General features: G+C 36.7%; 1 long non-coding RNA gene across 1 annotated transcript; it reads left to right on the top strand.

Annotated features, from left to right (window-relative positions):
• The first annotated feature begins 8,006 nt into the window (after positions 1-8,006).
• On the top strand, positions 8,007-22,584 carry LOC114002846. Its single transcript, XR_005566229.1, has 3 exons — positions 8,007-8,096; positions 9,667-9,779; positions 22,459-22,584. It is a non-coding gene; the product is annotated as an uncharacterized LOC114002846 (long non-coding RNA).
• The last annotated feature ends 307 nt before the right edge of the window (positions 22,585-22,891 follow it).

The raw sequence follows: 22,891 nt of genomic DNA, 5'->3' as shown, positions 1-22,891 counted from the left end.
GTTTTCAGTTCTTTCTTCCTGTCATAGGCTTATGTGGCGGAGAGAGGTAGAAAATTCTTCTGCAAAACTACTGAGGATCAATATTTGAATTAATTTATTAATTAGTTCTTTAGAATAAATGGGAGCACGCATCTCTATGGAGAATAGATCATGGAAAAAAATCTGGGAGCGAACAATCCTAGAGCTGCTTCAGTACTTCCGAAACTGTTACTTATAGGAAAGTAGATCTGAGAGGGGAAGAGCAAAGTGTAAGAAATGGAAGAAACTTATTGATGTGATTTATTGAGAAGACACAAAGAATTTGAACATGGAAGATGTCCAGAATTTATTTACTTTATATTAAGTAAATGCAAATTTTACAGAGTTTATATTTCAGATAAAAAATAATAAACTGTCAAAGGATAAAAAATGAATAAAGAATAAACAACTCACATAGGTATTCAGAAGAAAGGTATAGCCTTCCTATTGAAGGAAAAAGAATGATGAACAAAAGAACTAATTCTTGAAATTAGGGGAAATACAGAATGGAGTGAGAATAGCTAAAAATTGAGAAGTTCTTCACTTTGTAAATAAAAATAGAAATAATAATAATATATGCAACACATTCCAGTACCAAGCATGAATACTAAAGAAATTCTGTGAACCAGAGAGTAAATAAATAGTTTTAATTACAGTTTTAATCCAGAAATAGTGTGTGTGTGTAATGTATGTATGAATGTACTCATGAAACTGCACATTGACCAATGAAAGCTGCCAAATCTGTGGTGAAAACACACAACTAGAGAGTCTAGAGAGTAAGTCATATGAGGAGTGGCTGAGGAAGCTGGGGATGTTAAGCCTGGAGAAAAGGAGGCTTAAGGGTGACCTTGTTGCTCTCTACAACCACTTGAAAGGAGGTTGTAGCCAGGTGAGGGACAGCCTCTTCTCCCCCGTAGCTAGTGACGGGATGACAGGACATGGCCTTAAGCTGTGCTAGGGGAGGTTCAGGTTGGATATTTTCTTCACAGAAATGACTGTTTAGCATTGGAACAGACTGCCCAGGGAGATAGTAGAGTTACCATCCCTGGAAATTTTCAAGAAATGACTGTATGTGGCACTATCAGTTCTCTGGCCTAGTTGACAAGGTGATGATCATTCAAATGTTGGACTCAATGAACTTGGAGGTCTTTTCCAACCTAAATGGTTCTGTGATTGTGTGATTCTGTTAAAACAATATTTGGACTAATAATTTGTTAAAATCTAACCTTTTAAAAATCCTAAAACAATTGGAAAATGAATTTTTAAATCCAGTAGTAATGATTTTGGTTTGTTTTTTAGGAGGGAACTTGAACTTAGGACATTGAAATCTACAAATAAAGCTACTTTTGAAAAAGGATGTGTGGTGGGGGGGTACTCCAGGAAGTACCTGTTCATAGCAGATGTGCATCTGAGACTGTTTTGTAAAGGAGGGAGATATAAACAGAACATAAATTAAAATTTATAGTGGTTTTATCAAGGGTAATTTCTAACAAATGCCTATTGAGATAACTCATTCTTTTGAAATGGCAAATTCATTAGCTTTGTACAGCTATGTTTAAGGAAATACTTTCACTTTAATTCCCATAAGTAATTATTGAAGACAGTTGGGTGCACAGAGTTTATTGTGTGGTGAATAAAAAGCTGGATAAGAGAAAAAGGATAATTCGTTGGTACTAATTATAGAGGAAGTGGATCAATCACTTCTTATTTTCTTTGGGTGCTGGGTTTTTTTCATAACCTTTGTTCAATATTTTCCTTAATGAGCTATGAACTTGACGATGTAGTAGAGTCTATACCAATCCAAGCCTCACTACCACAGTGGGGAAGGACAAGGCTATCATATGGTACATATTCAAAGGATGGATAGCAATAAGACAGATCAGTACAAGATGGTGTATGTTGAAACGCATACCATAACACTTGTTTTAAGCAAAAATATTTAGTCAGATTAATGTGATGAAAGAACAAATCTAAATAAGCAAAATTACAGTTAAACTGAAACTATGGAAAAAGGTGGCATTTTTGCAATACATAGTGTGGATATTTCCAGAAGAAATATTCCAGGGACTGTGTAGCTGCTTTATAAGGCTTTTAGTAGGGGCATGTTTGGAATACAGTAATATTCTGTTAAGCAATCTGTGTTTAAAACAAACTAACAAAATCCACTGAGACTGAAACAGAAGCAAAGGAGGACTCCTTGTGTAACCAGAGGAAATGGAAGACTTATCGTCTATAAAGAGATTAAAGGGAATTGGTTTATTCAGGCTAGCAAAATATGAAGTTGAGAAGAGTATTATTATTTTTCATAAATACATTCAGTAAATAAATGTAAAGTCATAAATACCAAAGGATAGTACTTTCAGAAAATTAAATGAATACAAGTGTATAAATTTAAACTAAAATCAGAAATAGCTTCCTAATCAACAAAGGAAGATTTGGAAAGACTTAGCAATGGAGGAATTTAAATTACTTCCGAACTTGCTGAAGCTGATGAGTTCATGGAAGGTATTTACAAAATGATAGGAATGATTTTGATGTAAAATGCAAAGCTTTTTTTTTGTTTTGCTTTTTTTCATTAGTCTTGCTTCATTGAAAATGCGTTTATTCCACGCAACATACTAGTTGTTTTAATAAAAAAGACCCTAACAAAACTTGGGTAAAATCTCATGTAACCCTTTCTTGTTCCTCTTTCTAAGCTGTCTTAAAAAGTTGTTCCATCATCATCTCTGAATAGTAGATATAAGAAAAAATACAATTCTAATTAACAATTCCATTAAGATATGCTTGTGTCTGAATATCTGGATGCATTGTGGTTTTTGAGAATCAGTACAGTGTTTGCTAACAGGAATCTTACTTTATTTTCATATATAAATGAGAGTTTTGCAAATGGTACTACAGTGACACTGAGATCTGAAGTATCAGTGACAAAAAATATGTGGAAACGCAAACAGGTTCACATGGGCTTCTTTGTTAGGCTTTTGTGTTTTGTTCTTCCGCCCCTTAGATGTGCTTTCTTTCATCTGATAGAAACAGTATAATTTTGCCATTACTTAGAGGAAAATATGCTTCCATGTCCTTTGAAAGTGTAAAACTATTAGGAGAGAATGAATATATCTTTGAACATATGGTAAGATGGGTCTTGGAAATATGAAAGTATTAACTGTGTTTTTCATTACAGCAAACTGTATTGCCTTGAAATAATGTGAAGCTTGACAGTTTTGCTTTGCAGGGGTCCATACAAATATTTTTTTGGTTTTGATACACTTAGAATAACAGCTGCTAATTTAAATTTGAGTTTTCTGTTGTCTCAGTAAAATTCTGTCAGAACTGCTGGATTTCCCTCAGTTTTACATACTGTCCATGAAAAACAGAAAAATTGGTATGCTACAAATGCATCGCATTTTCTCAGACTCAGAGATTCATGAGCTCTGAAGAATGTTTTTTTAAAAAGAAGAGTTTTACACTTTGGAAGTTGACTAAACGTTGAATAATAGTGTAGTTTAGCTTCCGAATATTATGTAGATTTTTGTTGTGAGGAAAGGTCAAGGTTGTAGAAAACACGGACATAAATTATTTCAAGATATGATTACAGTTAGCATGAATTTTCAAGAGTCTAGGTAACGTTAGGGACAAAAAGTCTTAGAAGGATAAAGTAAATAGCCAAATATGAATCATCAGAAAATAAATTAGGCAAGACAAGTTAGTTATATGCTTTAGACACCTTTAATTAAGGAATTCTAGGTAACTTACCCAGCCTACAGCATCATTGTCCTCATTAGTATACTGTCACCATCATCATCATCTCCATTCTACCTAACACCAAAGCCTAAGAGATTTGCCATCACACTATTGGGCATCCCATTTCTTTGATTCTTAGACTGCTTTGAGACATTGTAAATCTCAGGTGCTATTCCCCAAGGAGCCTATTTAAAAAGCAGAGCACAGGAGGGGTACTCTGCTGTTGGCAGCTCTTGTGGCTTACACAGATGGTCTACTGCATTCAGAGCCTACTGTGTCTTTTAAAAGTTGGTTCCATTCATACACACAGAAGATTAAAGTAAGAAATTGTCAGTCACAGATGTGCAGATTGTCAAGTTTGAGTGGCTTTTGAGTTTCCAGGTAGCAACTGCTCAGGTACCCAAAATCAAAGAAAAACTAATTGAAAGAGAATGTACCATGACCATGCAGATCCTAAAAAAAGAATTCTGATGAGTGAGGAGCAGAGACACCCTTATGTTGGAACAGACATGTCAGCCAGCCTGGGTCCACAAGCAGTGATCCAAGCTAATAATTGTCTCACAGGGTCTTTTTCACTGAGATGTGAGTGTGAAAACACATCTTGTGGTGTAAACTTATTCATTCTTCTGAATACTGCCTTATGAGTTCAACACCTTGTGCATGTGCTGCATATGAAGCGTTGACCTGTTGTAAAGTTCTTTTATGCTTTCCAACCATCCAGTAGTCTCAGTGTTCAGAGAGTTACCTGTGTTTACTATTATCAGTGCAGAAACACAAATGCGAATATAAAGGGCAGAGCTGCTCGGTTACATATATTAAAATTGTCAGTTCTAAGGATTATTCCCATTTAAACCTGCAAAAAGTTAAGACCATATCACAAGGTTTTGAAGTGCACCCCTTGCCCTGAATTAGTACTAGCTACACAGCTAGCAGTAATTTGTTTTCAGACAATCTGTTTTTTAACAATTTTTAGAAAGTAAGTCCTTTTCTGGAACAATTTCACAATGGGAAAAGATTCATGCATTCAATAAAATTGACATATATACACCAATTCCACTGGTACTTTTTCCAGAAAATAATTAAAATCTTTTGGTTTTATGTGGCTAGAGCAATCATATTGGTTTATTATGACACTTCTACTGTGAATTCTTTTCTGATGTCAGCTACAATACAACAGAAAGCGATAAGTTGAACACGAAGAGAATGTTGATGCCTTACTGAAACAGTATTTGTCTGAAGTGAACATATATTGGAATATTTATGAGGGGAGGAATTTGCCTTTTGTTTTATTTTATATTATCCCAATTTGAGGAGACAACTAGACCAAATTGTTTACAGGAAATTCTACTTGACCTGCTGTACTACTCAAGGAGTAAACAAAAGCTCTAAGGGAACGGTGACTGTGGAGGCAGTTTTTTCCCTCCTGTCTTTGTAATTTGTACCTAGCCATGTGTAACTCTACACATTATGGGCAATGTGTGATGTCAGCAGAAGCAGCTGCCTGATTAGGTCCTACCTATTGCAGAAACTGGGCCTTGGACTATGATTTGTTATCTTCAAAATGTTCCTAGTTTGGATATAACTCCAACTTCACTCTAACTTAAGAGGGTAAAGCTATGTTTCAAACCTACAGTGTCATCAGAGATATGTTTATCTCTCTTGGACTGATATAAAACCTTTCCAATGTCACCTGAGATAGAAAAAATGGATGAAGTGCCATGATTAAAGAAAACAAAAACCATAGAAACATAATTTGACTTACGAATTGGCATTTTGGATGCTGTTGCTTTAAATATGTGATGAATTCCCAGCTTGGCTCAGTAACAATACTTATTTTCTGAGAATTAAGACACAAGATGATACACTTAAAGTGGGAATTGAATAACTTTCTTCTTACTGTTTTAGCCTAACTTCCCAGAGCAGACAATTAGACCCACTGAGCCAAGCAGTACTGTTGCCTCTCTGCCTTCCCAGGTGTGCTTCAGTGAACCTCCTGGGACAGGAAACAGGGTTAAACCAGGCTCTGATCATTCTTTGCTCTCCTTCAATTTTCTACTTTGTAAGAGGGGAGTGAAGAAGCAATACAAGAAAGTACAGAGCCTCCTGGTAGTGTGCTGCTTTACATCAGCTCAGGGAGACTGCAGTCAGCTGGAGGTGGTTTCCAGCTACCTAGGGGGTTGTACTTTCAGGGAATGTGGTTCTGTTCCATGTAAAAAATGCTGACTGGGTCAGGGCTCAGACCCTGGTCTACAGCCACGAAAGGTGAAGACACACGACTAAGTTGCATACGTCCTGCTGAAGACTCTCTGGTGCTGTTTAAAGGGGCAAGTTAGGCAGATCAAGATGACATGGTGATGAGTTAAGGCATCAGTTTACCCTTGGAAAAGGCACGTGGAACCAGGCATCACAATTCATTGTTACGGTGTCATCAAAAAGTCCTTTTCCTCAGTGACTTCAGATGGCCTACACCTTGGGTGGGTACAGTAGTGTAACAGGGTGTTAGTACTACAGGATGAAAGGAATATCAGAATCACCACAGTCCCATGGTTCTGCTTGTGTTCTTGCTGAGTGCAGGTCATGCCAACCAGAATGAGAGGCATGAAATAAAAACAAGACAAACATCAGAGCTTCTTGTTGCCCTCGTGAGGTCTGCAACAAAATTTTCATTGATTTCAGCAGGGAATTTTTTTTGCATTTGGCTTGCACTAGCCACCAAAGAAATTGTGAAGTCAAAGACACTTCTCTCAGGCAGTTTGAGTGATGTCCATTATGTAAAAACTGGTCTTCATCCTCATGCTATTTTCCCAGTAAATTTTGGAGGTTTTACATTTGTTGTTTTTAGAAACACACTTTTTCAAAGAACCCTAAGAATTCATCTGCCATTTGTGTATTCATTCAGCCTTCTCTCTGTGAAAGTCTATTTGCCTTGAGAAAAGATGTGTAATGGTATTATACGGGATATAAAATTTCTCTCATAAATGTAATATGACTTAATAATTAATGAATGTCAGAAGACAAGCTGGAAAGCCTAAAGTCTAACTTCTATCTTACTTTCCATCATCTCAGACTTTCAAATAGGTCAGGGTTTATAACTAGGTAGATATTAAAAGTCCAATTCTTTTATATTGAAAACCTATTTCTCCCTTTATGTGCCTCTGCCCATATAACGTAGCATCATAATTAGGTAAATATAATGAAATTTATTTCCAATTTAATGTTCCTTAAAAATGTAAGAACGTCATACAGTATTACATGCATTACTCCAGAATCTTGTATATATAAATTAAAGTTAGGATAATAATAATAATAGTAATATTTATATATTAATTTAAATATGCCTTCATTATATATATTTTTTTTGCTAGCATATCTAGAGGAAGTGATTGTAAGCATTATCAAGAATACAACTATTTTTCTGGACAAGTAAATGTAAAGTTTCATCAAAAAATTGGTTTTGTTTGACAGAAACAGGATGTTTTCTTTTGATTAAGTGATTTTAGTGTATATTTTTAGTTAGGTTGACAAAATTATTTACATAAATGTGTTAAAATCCAGATGAAAAATATACTAATTGGATGGAAAGCAATCAATAGAATTTTACAGAATATAGGGCTGACATATGGTCTGAATAATTTTGCAATTTTCTGTGACTTCTTGAATATAAAAATTTCAAAATTATATTAAGGTATTAGACAGCACTTTAGAAGTGTTTACTTTCATAAAAGGGAGTCGGATGCCTGACAAGATTTTAAAGCCCATAATAGGGCTACTATACCTACTAGCAACTGCATTGAGAGTTGTGAAAACTGGCATAACAGGGTATTTTTTGTGCCTATATAATTGACAGATACATATCTTTTTCCATTTTCCTAGCATTAAGCTTTGCACTTCGCGTATATCAGCTTCTGCTCTGCTCCTACATATTTTACTTCTGTTCTCTTTCTTGGAACACTTCTTTGTTTGTTTTCCCTTTTCCTTCCCAGCTCTTTTTTATCTCCTCTTTTCTATGTGGAAAGAGAACATTTGTTGAGGAGACAACATACAATAAATGCTTCACTTAGGCAGAGGTCAGCAAAATTGCCAGTAATATCCCTGGTCAAAAAAATAAGCTGACACAATTCAGGCAGATTTGCAATTGATTCCATAACTTTGTCTTATCAAGATCCTATATAATGCAGCACTGAATTGCTAACTCATTTCTTGCAGAAGAACAAGGCAGTGGAAGATACAAAGTCATTGGAAGAGTACATAAAGAGCTTGAAGAATTAACTTCTGAATCCAGCAAACCAAAAAAGTAGAGAAAAAATATGACACCGATCTTCTAGCCTGATTTCAGTAAGGTGGTGTCATTAATACAATTCTGTTTACTAAGTTTAATTATTTTTCTTCTGAAGTTGGACTACTTCCAAATGCATACTTTAATTGTTATTCTCCTTGGAAAATGCAGTCCAAATCTTCCTTTTTGTTTAAATTCAAAGCCAAATAAATGTTTTTATATCCTTTTAAGACAGAATATTCATTGCAATTTTTAAAATAAAGATAACTAAATACATAGTTGTTATAAGTTTAGTAACAGTAGATTATCAAATATATTTACATACTTAGCAAGTCACTGGTTTAACAGACAGATTTCTTTCTTGGTGTTCTTTCAGGAGTCAAGGAGAAACAAACATTTGGGACCTATTTTGTTGTCCTCCTTTTGAATTATAAATCAGCAGTGGAAGTGGAAAGAATGCTGTAGTTCTTGCAGCGAAAGTCACTATTCAGATAAATTGAGAATAATTTGGTTTATTTTTAAAATACTGTCTAAAGTTTGGCATGGACATATTTATTCCAAATAAAGTGAAAATAAACCCAAGATCAAAAAATGTAAAATGATGCATGCAAACTATATTTAGAATAGTCCTAATGTAATTCTCAGTTGCTGGATTGATTTGATCTTCTTCAAAAAATGTAAAATGATGCATGCAAACTATATTTAGAATAGTCCTAATGTAATTCTCAGTTGCTGGATTGATTTGATCTTCTTATTGTGGGGAGAAATTGGACTCTGAGATATTATCAACAGCTTCTAACTCCAATTTGATTATTGCTATAATCCTGACAGTGATTGATTCTGAGTAATTATTTCAGAAGCAGAATTAGATTAAAAAACAATATTCCAGATTATTGAAGACTCCAGCCCATCCTTGTAATTAGTTCCGTCTTAGGATGTATGATGCTATCATATATGAATAATTCAGAGTGAGTTATTCACAAGCAGCCTATGCGACTACACTTTTATAGGAAAAACAGATAAACAAGAAAACATAATATTTCAAGAAACATTACATTGTAAATTAGCAGCCTCATTGCAGTAAAGTTTACTTTGCCAATGTTTTCGGTTTACCACGTAGCTCCTAAAATATTACTGGGTACTAAGTGAAAGCCCGGTGCTACAATAATCAGTGATCATGCAGTCATAATGGTGATTTATGATTACTCATGGTGTCATTATCATCATAATTATAGGCTATGAATTAATTTTTCACAATTGGCATCTGAATAATTTTCAACTGTAGGCCTTTCCTTTGTGAGAGGAATTACTTGGAGATAACGGCCATAATGAATGGACTCATGAGAATGAGCCCAACCAAAAAAACACGTTTAAAGTTCTTGAGCAATATTCACTTACTGTTTTCATTAATTTTGTTTACAGTAATGATGGTTTGGACTAAATGAAGCTTCACTGTGCTAAATACTTTAAAGAATATGTAGAATGAATGGTAGTTGTCCAAAACACAAGAGTAACAGGATCTTATCAGAAAATAAAGAAAGAAATATGTCTTACATATTGTAATTAGTGGAAACTAATGTCCGCATTTTTTTTCTCCCTTCTTTTTTTCCTTTCTCTCACCTGATTAATTGAAGGAGTGGACTCAAAATATTCCATAATACAGAATCATTTTGAAGATCATGATTCCTGTGACTTCCTTGGAGCCCAAGGTGGAGCGATCCACCCTGGAGAAACCTCTTTTCATCAGGTACGTTGGGATTTGAGAATAAGCATTTTTTTCTCCAGACACATTCAGTTGGGCTGATGTGTCAGGGTTTTGAATAAGACACAAGAAGAAAAGTTATTTCAGGGCTGTTCCAGCTAGATCCAGAGAGGTATTGAGTCAGAAGGAAAGGAAGACATTTAATTCTATGGTGAAAGAAGCAGAGTCAATAAGTCACTGCATCATATATGGAAAACTCTTATGTTTCCAAATATCCCAGGCTTTGATCCTGGGAAGATTTCAATCTTTCATCTTTTTGTCCTCATCTAAAGCTCAAGTCATGTTCTAAAGGAGAGTGATGTAGCGGAGGGTGGAATAGTTGTTGAGAAAAGTGTTGATCAATTTTGAGAAGTTGAACAAGGATAAATGAAATGAGAAAAAGGACATAGAACTAAAAAAAATTGATGGGAAACTGACTAAAACTTTTGACTTTTTAATTTCTTTTTGCAACTGTTTTCATCTCTTAAAGTGCCAAAACCTTATAATACATGTTATTTTAAACTATTAAGTGTACATGCAGTAAATTAATCTTGAATATGGGATGGCATCAGAAATTAATTCTATTAATCTAATTCTATTAATTCTATTAATCAGAAATTAATACAGTGGCCTTGGTGGTAACAGAAATTAATATGATTAAGAACAACTATGAATTTTAGTCTGTTACAAATCAACATAGCTCTGATGCCTAAGCATGGCACAAAATTTAAAAGTACAAAAAGATATGTCCTGTTTGAACAGTATAAGATTAATGAGCATTCCATGTGAATAGACACAGTCTAACAACAGTTACTTATTTTGCACCATGTTCACAGTTCTTTCTATCACTTGGAAATAAACAACATAATGCCAACACACAACAGGTGATGAAAACCTCAATCTCTTACAAAGCATGTATGGAAATTAGCACTTCTCTTGTATCTTTGACTTTCCCAAAGGGATTATATATACTTTAGCCTTTAGTAAAGACGATGATCTATTCCTGTTTCTTGAAAATTCTTTGGAATAAAAATGCACTAATGTACTTAGGACAGGCTCATGGAAGCAGTAGATATAGTTACTGGAAGAACTTTTTCATGAAACTCCAGATTAAAGTCTTCAGAACACGAGTAGATGTGCATTTGAACCTCCTCTTTTATTTTTTTTATGCACGAAAGTCCTCCTTTTTTTTTTCTTCTAAATATAGTAACATATTTTGATTTTTTACAGTACTTCAAACAGGTAGAGTTCTTGATAATAAATGCACTGAATAGTATTCTAATGAAAAAAAGATTTCTGTGGGTTGTAGATTGAACAACTATAACTTCTCTTAGCTTCTCTGACAATGCTGAAGGACAAAATCCAGTGGTCAGGTAATATTTTTTTAATCAGCACTAAACTGATGACCCCTGAGGTTTATGAAGTTGTATTACTCCACCACCACATTACTTTTTTCTTTTTAATCAGCAGTATTAACCGTATTAGTAATTTTGATTAAGACTATATCAAGAACAATTTTTGTATAAATAATATTGTTTAGACACAAGAGTAAAAGGGAGCAGTTTGGCTGCATATTTTCAGTGGAGAAATACTTTCCACATTCTAGGCTGTTTAAAATAATCTTATTCTTCTAGTGTATCACACTCTATATAGCTCTTACTTCTTGTTATTTAAGAGTATAGCAATTTAAACAACTCTTATTTCCTATATTTACTCTTTTCTTGTATTATTTCTAACAAGAAGGGGAAACCTTATGAGAAGCTGCTGAGATCTCTTGGTTTTTTCATCCTGAAGAAGAAGAGACTGAGTGGAGACCTCATTGCAGTCTTCAACATTCTCACGAGGGAAAATGAAGGGGCAAGTACTGATCTCTTCACTCTTGAGACCAGTGACAGGACTCAAGAAAACAGCATGAAGATGAGTTGAGGGAGGTTTAGGCTAGACATTAGGAAAAGGTTTTTCACCTAGATCATGTTTGGGCACTGGAACAGGCTCTCCAAGGAAGTGTTCACAGCACCGAGTCTGTCTGAGTTCAAGAAGCATTTGGACAATACTCTCAGGTACACGGTGTGATTCTTGGGATGTCCTATGCAGGGCTAAGTGTTGGACTCAATGATCCTTGTGGGTCCTTACCAAGTCAGGATATTCTATGCTTTATGATAAGAAGGTTTCTTTACATCATTAAGACAGAAAAAATAAATCCTCTGATAACAACCCTTTTACTGTCCTGAAACACTTTAAACTGCTTAACCTCCCACTCCTTTTCAAGTTTGCTGTTCCCAGATAAAAATGCTAGCCTGTTCAAAATGTTTATTTTTTAGTGAACATCAAACTAAACACCTGTAACTAGTCCCAAATTGTCTATTCTTTTATGTTGTTGAGTGTATAGAAACAAGAGAAAATTCTTTCAATTTTAAACCAGTATATCTTGATTTCTCCAAAGGAAAAAACCATGATTTTCTTATATATATTACTTTTCCTCATCTCTTACTTATAACAACACATACACTTTGACTAGCAATGTGACAATAATATTGCCTAGATAGTAAGTGAATCTCTGTCACTCTATAAAAGTTTTCTTATCTTTCTTAGCTTGTCTTCATTATAACTAAACCAAATTCACTCTCTTCCAAATGATTTCTTTTCTGCCAGTATTAAGGGAATGCCATTCAAATAAAAAGAAAAAAAGAAAAGGAAAAACAAAGAAGCTATAGAATATAAGTATTTAAATATGGTTAACATTTGTTTCCGTAATGTCATTTCAACAAATGTAGAGAAAATTTTCTCTGTTTTCAAAGCCAATCATATAAGAGGGACCTGAAGAAAAAAGAACCCTCCACATGCATCACAATTCTCTTCTTTCTGCAGCCATTTCTTACATGCTTAGGTGATACATCCATCCTCATTAGATATTGTTCTTTTTTACGGGCAGACTATCTTGAACAATCAACTACACTAGACCTTACACAGAATAAAAAATAACCTCCCTTTGTTCCTTTAGACCCTTATACACAGTCTCCTGTCCCTTCTTTGAATTAATATTGTCTTTTCTAAAATCACTAGATACTTTAGATTTAATTTCCTGTGCGTTCATATACACCAGAATACGTTAAATTACTTTCTTTTGGCGTAAAATAGTTCAGTTACAATACGTATACAGAGAGTAAGATGTGTTCTTGTCTCCTTAATCTACTTGTCCAATCAAACATTTTTCACACAATGAGTACCCTAAAATGTAAATATTCTATACAAAAAAATAGTATAATATTAATATTGTAACATCACTGTGAGAAAGTAGACATCTTTCTAGAACAGATATTAACTATTTGTAAATAAAAGTTTCTAAAATTATTTTCTGTATTAATACATATATGTGAAATTTAGCAGCCAAGTTCAGGAACAAAGGTCAATAAGCTGAAAACTTCAATGAACACCTGATAATCACTTATGATGAATCACAAAGGTGAAACTGAACTATAACACCTACATCTACTGAAAAAAACCCATTTGTCAGGAAATCACTCAAGTACATGTGTAGATATTAACCGCTTAGCATTACATATGCTTAGGTATTTAGCTTTAATTAAGGATTCATTTTAATGTATTTAAGGTAATTTATTTGCAGTCTCATCACAATTATTATAATTCATCATACTTTCATGCCTGGATATTTGACATGGCTAAACAGAACAACCAGTAAACAAATGAACAAATCAACATCTGAATAAGATGAATTTCAAGAAAATATGTACAACTCTTTCTCGTGTACATTTGGAATTACTTTTTATTTCCAAACCCAGAGCTGCTTGAAATGTCTTTCAGTCATTTTTCTGCCACTTATAATTTTTCTAAAACTTAACCTAATTCTTCTACACCTGTTTTCTTCTTTGTATGAGAGCTCTTATTACTGGGGATATTTTGTGGAAGTGTATTTCTTCTGCTTTTTGTATTCTGGGCATTGGAGTAGAAAATGGCTTTCAGTTTTGATCTCTACTCTGTCTCATCAATTGTAGACCCAGTCTTCCATAGGTTTCTAGTACATTTTATGTCATTCCTGGTTTCTAATTCAAATCTGTGGTAATAGTCTGTATTTTGCTAGAGCAAATAATCTGCATATAAAGCTAAGATTGCAATAGAAAATTTGTCTGAAGTTTCTCTTCACTCTCACAATCCAGGCTTTTATTGAAGAAAAAAATTTATAGGAAAAAGATTGTGTTTCTGTCTACATATAGTTGCATATCTTATATCAAATTAATTTTTTGGCATACACATGAATTTTAAATATGCAAGGTTTCACCTAGAGTCTTTCCTTCAACCTGCTTTAATGTCTAATTAGAATTCACATCAGGAAAGATGTACAATTTGTCCTTTTTGAGGGTGCTCATTTAGCATAAGTACAAGACTATCTCAAGTCACTGTATATATCCATTTTTATTCAGCAAAGTGTTTTTTGCATATTGCTACTAGTATACTGCTCCTGAAGAATACAGTGCAGAGATACCTCCAGTGAGCCATTTTTAAGTTAATTAGCATGGTACTGGGAGCTGTCTAGGCATGGTAGCAGGGAACACCACAGAGGCTAAATTATCCTTCTTCTGAGGCAGTTTTTCAGTAGATTAGATTTCACTTTAACTGAACTTCGTGCTATTGCAGCTACTTTGCTCCTGAATGTCTGAGTAAACCTGTGAAAATCTAGTTCAGATTTTTGTATTTTTTAATGTAGAGATGTTGAAAATGCCACTGACTAGCCCTTATTGATAGGACAAAATTTCTGTAGTCCCACACAAGTTTTATTCTGAAAATTTGAATAAAAAAATTAAACAAAAGGAAATACCAGCACCAAGTTAGTATTAAACATCCTATGATTTGCATCTGTCCTGGTGAAAACTCTGATGTTGTTTAACCTCAAACTTCTGTGAACTAAATGATATCTGATAATTTGAAAGGAACAGATTCTACTAGTAAATGAGAAATTAAGAATTGCCCCTGTACAGGTAAATTCTCTTTTGATCTAAAGCTCCCACAAGACAGTGTTCTGCTCTACTTTGTCTTCATCCAAACCATGCCACAGATGTGAAGAAGGAAAGAAGTGTGGAAAGAAAACATAAGGCAATGAATTTGTGCCGTTCTGTTTCTTATTCTGCTAACACAGTAGAATCTAATTCTTTGGTTACTTGATCACTAGTTTGTAGTAATATAAGTCATGTTAACTCAACTCATCATGGCTAGGCTTCGCAAACGAAGATTTGGGAAAGGCTCTATCCACATTTATTACAAGCACGCTGGTGACTAATAAGGCCAATATGAGATAGACATGTCCGATTGCAAAAGGCACAGCAGAAAGACTCCTTAGGTGGTATATTCTGCAAGGCACGATTCTTTCTGTGTTGTCTTTTCTCCTCAAGAGTGATCCCGTGCGCATTCTCAAAGGAAGCAGCAGCGTTATAGATGGTGTGTCTCCAGGTCTCCCGATTGGAGGCCAGAGTAGACCAGTTATGGTGGTCAATATGGCCAAGGCTGAGATGTTGTTTCAGGGAGTCTTTGTATCTCCTCTTTAGGGCTCTTCTCTTGCTGCAGCCAGTGGCCAGTTCACCATAGAGCAGGATCTTAGGGAGGCAGTGGTCCTTCATCCTTGAGATGTGCCCTGCCCAACGTAGTTGTGTTCTCAGCAACATGGCCTCAATACTTGTGACTGCTGCTTGTTCAAGAACAGATGTACTGGTCACATAATCTGACCAGTGGATGTTTAGGATTGTACGGAGGCAGCGTTGATGGAAATGTTCTAAGAGTCACAGGTGGTAGTGGTAGATGACCCATGATTCAGATTCATATAAGAGAGTAGACAGCACTACGGCTCTGTAAACACTGATCTTTGTACTTTTCTTCAATTGTTTTTTACGCCATACTCTTTTATGGAGTTTTCGAAAAGCACTATATGCCTTTGCTAACCTGTTGTCTATCTCTCCGTCAATCTTACCATCCAAAGAGATGAGGCTACCTACATAATTAAACTCCTGAACTGATTTGAGCTCTGGTGATATGGGGATGATGGAAGACTTCCTGAGGTGCAGGTTGATAGAAAACTTCTATCTTCTTTAAGCTAACTTCCAGCCCAAAGAGCTCAACAGCATCTGCAAAGCAGGATGTTAAACACTGCAGAGCTGCTTCTGTGTGGGCAACAAGGGCGGTGTCATCAGCATAAAGCAGCTCCCGGACAAGATGATTTAAGGTCTTAGTGTGGGCCTTCAGTCGCCTTAGATTGAATAGGCTTCCATCAGTATGATATCGAATGTAGATACCGTCCTGATCATCGAGGTCTGCCATGGCCCTTTGGAGCATAATGCTGAAAAAGATTGTGAATAGAGTTGGTGCAAGAATGTTAACTCAACTACTCAACTACTAAAACCAGAACCAGTTTTACCCCAACAGAAGTCAGCAGCTCTCCTTTTCTCCCAAGCCTTTACTTGAAGAATGCATGGAAGCCAGTGAAAAGCTGAGACTGGTTTGCCAGTAATAAGAATGATTTATTGCATATCAACAAGGACTTCTATCCTGAGGAAAGTGTGGTCTCCTGTTCCTAGTCATACTGAATACTTAGGTTTTCATATGAAATTAAATAACATAAATTAAATCGATTTTATGTGATCTGTTACAACAAATGTGGGTAGGGCTAAGGAATGTGAAAATTCCTAATGTATTGCTGCTCTTCTGTAAGTAATGATGCTGGACATGTTTCAAACTTTAATGTTTTCTCTTGGGCTTAATAAACTCATAAAAATATCCACTAAATTAATTTGTTTTCTAACTTCTTTTAATGATCTTGGACTTGAATGTATACACTCTGATCTTAGAGGGCTAGCATTTTGCAAGTTTCAAACCTTTCAATAATCATTAACTCTGTTATCAAGATACTTTCTAATTTCTTCTCTTTTGTCCTGGTAAATCTAATTTCTGATGTAGGTAAACGTTCATTGATTTCATTTGTACAGGCTGTGCTTAAGTAATTGGTTAACATCCTTTCTATTTTCTTATCCCGTGTCTGTCTAATTCCATGCTAAGCACTCCTCTGAAGGTGACTTTTTCGCCATTACCAATTCACAAAATGGACTGGATATTCTTAGTCATTTATGTGAGAAAGTCTTCACAGAATCATCTTTTGTTATATGTCTTTTATGGGAGATCTCTTAATTCTTATAGGTAACTTTCTATTCCTATGCAATTGTCTGAAATTGCCCCACTGAAAAACTCAGGTATGACAATGTGTTTTTCAAGTCAAGAAAAGCTTTAATTCAAATTATGGTCAGAAATATTTCAGAAACTATCCTGGGAATAGATTATGAAGAAAACCTTATGGCCTCCTACATGATTCCTGGATTTTGTGTTAAAATTGTCCAGAACCTTACATTTGTTTATAACTTCTTTATTTGATTGCTCTGCAGAAATAAATATGAAAATATATAATAGAGAAGCCCTGCTGCGTTTATTTTATAGCAACAAATCAACTTGACTCTGTGATTACATTCTCAATTTTTCACATTTCAGAGATAATCTTAGCCTCAACATTGTGAAGGCCAGAGCTGACTCCAGGCTCTAACAGACAGTTCCTGTTATGCAAAAACTAGGATATTTGAGAACAACGAGAAGTGGCAGAGAATGTATCTTTATGATATAATAACATTACCAGTGAGATTAGCATGAAACAATGCAGTTAAAATGAACAATTAATATCACTGGTATTTATATCATCACCTCCAGGTTACAGTGTTAACTCCTTATGGAAGTTAATGGGACATTTCATATATTCTCAGTCTGGTTTTGCTATTCTACTTTGTCAGTTTTTACACTCTATTCTTGTTTAAAGAGACACCTTTCCTTCCTAAAGAATTAAAAAATTTTTAAACTGAAATAAACCCAAAGAAGATGATCCAGAGTTAGTTTTGGTTTATGATGTCATAATTCTGGATTAGCTTTGTTATGAACTTTTTGGTGCTCACAAGATGAAAAGTCTATTTTTCCTTTACAATTTCTGTTTACTTTTTACCATATAACAGAAGTTATTTTGATTTTTCATTTATAAGTATTTTTGACCGGTTTTATTAGTGGATGTTTGCTTTTATCACAGAAATTGCCATTGTAATGAACTCTAACATGTCTTTGCTACATTCTCACTAGAAACTCTAATAAATCACTGAGGTTTTTGATTGACATGTCTTGTGAAATGAGATGAAACAGTAGGGAGCAGAGTTTGTGTTGTCCTTCCGTGGATTTCTGTGTTTTACATATCAGTAAACTCAGTATCCAGAAAACCACTTTCAGAAATATCAGTTTTCCGTTCTGTCTTATTACATATGTCTGCCTGAAACAATTACTCACATATTTCTTAAGGATTCTTTTAATGTGTGTGGTTTTTAGTAGGTGACAAGATTTCACATCATAATGTGCAAAGAGAAGTAGGATCACAGGCTGAGACTGATGTGAGGCAGATGAAAAGCACAGCACTGAAGAAAGACAGCTGCCATTGGTGTCTGAGTGCCTACAGAATGAAAACGTGAAACCTGCTAAACGAAGGATTGAGATGTCTGGGCAGTTTGAAGTAGAGATGGTTTGGGTTTCTAGGCAACCTGCCTTCTGATTTGTAGTCACTGAGTGACAGAAAGCTATGGTTCGAATTGCTACCCAGATCCTTGTCCTGATATTGAGGTCTTTGCAGGTCTTTCTGAGCACATACTGTGAGTACAGTGGAAAATCTGTACAACACTGGGGGACTATTTTAACTCTGGGGGAGCCAGAGACCATGGGCCATTCAGTGGCCCAGGTTTTTTGTTTTGAAGACAATAAAGCAGAATCAGTTCCTCTGATTCTGTATTATTGCAAGTCATTCTGGTATTGTCTCAATTCATACACTGCTATTACTGTAGCAACTATCTGTCTTTGGTGAAGCCATTCATCCTGGGAATAACCCTATAAAGCACTATAGTATATATTTATGTGAACTACAGTATCACAGAATCGCAGAACATGCTGAGTGAAAAGAGACCCACAAAGACCATCAAGCCCTGCACAGGATCATCTCCAAGAGTCACACCATGTGCCTTAGAGTGTTGTCCAAATGCTCCTTAACTCTGGCAGGCTTGGTGCTGTGACCACTTCCTTGGGGAGCCTGTTCCAGTGCCCAAATACCCTCAGGGGGAAGAACCTTTTTCTAATACCCAATGTAAACCTCCCCTGACGCAACTTCAGGCCATTCCCTTGGGTTCTGTTTCTGGTCCACAATCCTAAACATCCACTGGTCAGATTATGTGACCAATACATCTGTTCTTGAACAAGCAGCAGTCACAAGTATTGAGGCCATTTTACTAAGAACACAGCTGCGTTGGGCAGGGCACGTCTCCAGGATGAAGGACCACCGCCTCCCTAAGATCCTGCTCTGTGGTGAACTTGCCACTGGCTGCCGCATGAGAGGAGCCCCGAAGAAAAGATACAAGGACTCCCTGAAACAACATCTCAGCCTTGGCCATATTGACCACCATGACTGGTCTACTCTGGCCTCCAATCGGGAGACCTGGAGACACACCATCTATAACGCTGCGGATGCTTTTGAGAAAGCACGCAGGATCACCCTTGAGGAGAAAAGGCAACGCAGAAAGAATCGTGCCTTGCAGAATACACCATCTAAGGAGTCCTTCTGCTGTGCCTTCTGCAACCGGACATGCCTGTCTCGTATTGGCCTTTTCAGCCACCAACGCGCTTGCAACAAACGTGGGTAGAGCCCTTCCCAAATCTTCGTTCGTGAAGCCCAGCCATGATGATGATGTTTCTGGTCCCCACAGAGAAGAGATCAGTGCCTGCCCCTCCTCTTTGCCTCACGAGGAAGTTGTAACTACAATGAGGTCTCCCCTCAATCTCCTCTTCTCCAGGCTGAACAGACCAAGTGACCTCAGCTGCTCCTCATAACGGCTTCTTCTCAAGGCCCTTCACCGTTTTCATCGCCCTTCTTTGGACACTCTCTAACAGCTTAATGTCTTTGTTACATTGTGGTGCCCAAAACTGCACACAATATTCAATGTGAAGCTGCCCCAGTGCAGAGCAGAGCAGGACAATCCCCTCCCTCGATCAGTTCATGATGCATTGTCTGATGCCCCCCAGGACATGGTTGGCTCTCCTGGCTGCCAGGGCACTACTGACTCATATTCAACTTGCCATTGACCAGGTCCCTTTCCCCCAGGCACTGCTTTCCAGCATCTCATTCCCCAGTCTGTCTGTACATCTGGGGTTGCCCCATCCCAGGTGCAGAATCTGGCACTTTGCCGTGTTGAATTTCATATGCTTGATGATTGCTCAGTCCTCTAATTTGTCAAGGTCTCTCTACAGGGCCTCCTTGCCTTTGAGGAAATCAACAGCTCTTCCCAGTTTCATGTCATCTTCAAACTTGCTTACTATCCCCTCCAGTCCTGCATCCAAGTAATTTATGAAGATGTTGAAGAGCACAGGGCCCGAGATGGAGCCCTGTGAAACCCCACTAGTGACAGGTCACCGGTCTAACGTTACCCCATTCACTATTACTCTCTGTGCTCGACCTGTGAGCCAATTGCTCACCCACCTCATGATGTGTTTATCCATCTGTGTGCTGGACATTTTCTCCAGAAGGATCCTGTGAGAGACAGTATCGAAAGCTTTACTTTCGATATTTTGACTATTGAAATCCAAAGAGTTACATCAACTGGCTTCCCTTGATCAACTATTTGGGTTACAGAACATCAGGTTTCATAAACAGAACTTCCTCTCATGAAGCTGTGCTGGCTGTGACCAACGACTGCGTTGTCTTTCAGGCGTTTTTCAATACCTCTCAGAATAATCTTCTCCATAACTTTACCAGGCACAGAAGTGAGACTAACAGGCTTGCAGTTTCCACGGTCCTCCTTCTTCCCCTTTTGAAAACTGGGACGTTTGCCAGCTTCCAGTCAGCTGGGACTCTCCGGATTCCCAAGACCACTCAAAAATCATCAAGAGAGGTTTTGTGATGTCATCAGCTAGATCTTTGAGGATTCTGGGATGAATTCCACCAGGCCTCATAGATTTGTAAGGATCCAGCTTGAGCAGCATATCCCCCACAATTTCAGGGTCGACTTGGAGTTGATCATTCTGGCAGTCATGGTCCTCCAGCTCAGGGCAGTGAGACCCCCCTAGTCTATCATCAGTGTTGGAGAGAGAGGCAAAGAAAGTGTTAAACACCTCTGTCTTGTCTGTCCTTGATTGTGAGGTGACCATCCTCATCCTCTAATGGCCCAATGATATTTCTATACTGCCTATTGCCATTAATATATTTGAAAAACTCTTTTTATTGTCCCCTGTGTTTCTGGCCAGTTTCCACTCAAGTTGAGCTTTGATCACACAAATTTTCTGACATCTCTATTCATCCCATGTCACTTGACTGCTTCCACTGGGCATACACTTTCTTTTTTGCCTTATTTCCACGAGAAGATTCCTGTTCATCCAAGCCAACCTTCTGCCTCTCCCGCTCGACTTCCAGCATTTGGGAACTATTGCTCCTGTGCCCTTAGGAGGTATGTTTAAAACGTGCTGGCACTCATGGACCCCAGGACCTGCTAAACAATTTTAACATTTTTGTTAAAAAACTGTTTTTGCAGGTGCTGGAGTCCATCAGTGATGATACTTCTCTTGTAGGTGCCCTGGGATTTTTTTGGGGTCAATGTAGGGGAAAAAGGTCTAAGTAGTTATTACAGGTGCACTGCTACCAGCACTTTATTGCTAGTTAGAATTACATGAGCTAAGCCTGCTATGAATTCTTGATGTTTTGGGGAATTATTGTAGATTTTCATCTCTCCTGCCATGAGGGCCAGTGATAAAAGCCAAATAAGAGATGGCATAAAAGCTGTCCATGAAACAGTTAAAAACATAAAGTAAGAACATTTTAGAAACTGTTAGGTACTACAGTTTTACCTTCAGGATACTCATAAGAAATGAAAAATGTTCTGTTTTGCTTTGTTCTCTGGTAGTGAAATGTTTGATGTGTGCTATCGTGTTTTGAGTGGATAGTGAAGCCATTTCTTGAGCAGGAATTACCTCCAGTTTGCTGTTGGCATTGCAGTTAAGCCCAAGTTGAATTGAATTTTCAGTAAAATTGGCTGGTTTTTTGTGGTTTTTTTTTTGGTTGTGTTTTTTTGTTGTTGTTGTTTGTTTAGGTTTTTTGTGGGGTTTTGTGATTTTTCTGGACTGTTAAAAGTTTTTGCTTCAAACAATATGCTCTGGCTACTGTTGGGTACTTATAGCTAAGACACGTAAACAGAATGGACCAAGGTCATCCCTGGTGTAATTTACTGGAATTCAGCACTGTCACACTGGGAGTGAATTTGGCTCAATGTTTTGGCATTAGCAGTAAAGGTCATTCCTGCAGTTTGCCCTCACTATAGAAAGTGTGATCAAAAAGTTTTCCATTTTATTTCCCTTTTGATGGTCACATTAAATCTTATTACACTATTGGTGCTTACCTCACTGAGTGTCTGTGGGTTTTCTTTATAGGCAAAGCTTTCATCCCTGGACATCCATAAATAACTCTATTCACCACACTTTTTCCCACAGCATTTGAGTTATGCTTCCGAGCCGAGCCAAGTGTTAGCTTGCATGTTCTGCAGATGGATTTCTGATTCATTTTTGTCCATTTCAGAGAGGTGTTCTACCCCTGGATCTTCCATTCCAATCAGATTCACCTGCATGTTCTCTCCAGCACCATGCCTTTGAGAGGGCACTTGTCCAACTTTTCTGATTAAAGTGGATGCACTACTGTAGATACAGAGCCCTTGAAAGCAGAGGCTGCTGCTGCAAATTTACTTCTTAAATTTGTTTCTGAAAAAGATGCCACAATAAAAAGAGAAAAAGTGCTAACTGCATATTTTTTCAATAAAAGGGTTAGTATTTATGTACTTGGGGAAGTTATGACTCAGTTTTATATTATTCAGGATTTCATTTGTGTAAGTTACTTTCTGATTAGTTATTGATTATAATCAGAACCCTTGGAGCTAAATGTGCAATATAGCTAATAACCAGGTCTTCTGCAGATGAAGAGGATTCTTAAATATAATTTTCATGCACTTTACAAT

This window comes from Pipra filicauda, unplaced genomic scaffold, assembly GCF_003945595.2.
Source record: "Pipra filicauda isolate LSUMZ 115617 unplaced genomic scaffold, ASM394559v2 scaffold66_size7647185_pilon, whole genome shotgun sequence".
NCBI classification, from domain to species: domain Eukaryota; kingdom Metazoa; phylum Chordata; class Aves; order Passeriformes; family Pipridae; genus Pipra; species Pipra filicauda.
This window is presented reverse-complemented; position numbering and strand designations above follow the sequence as displayed.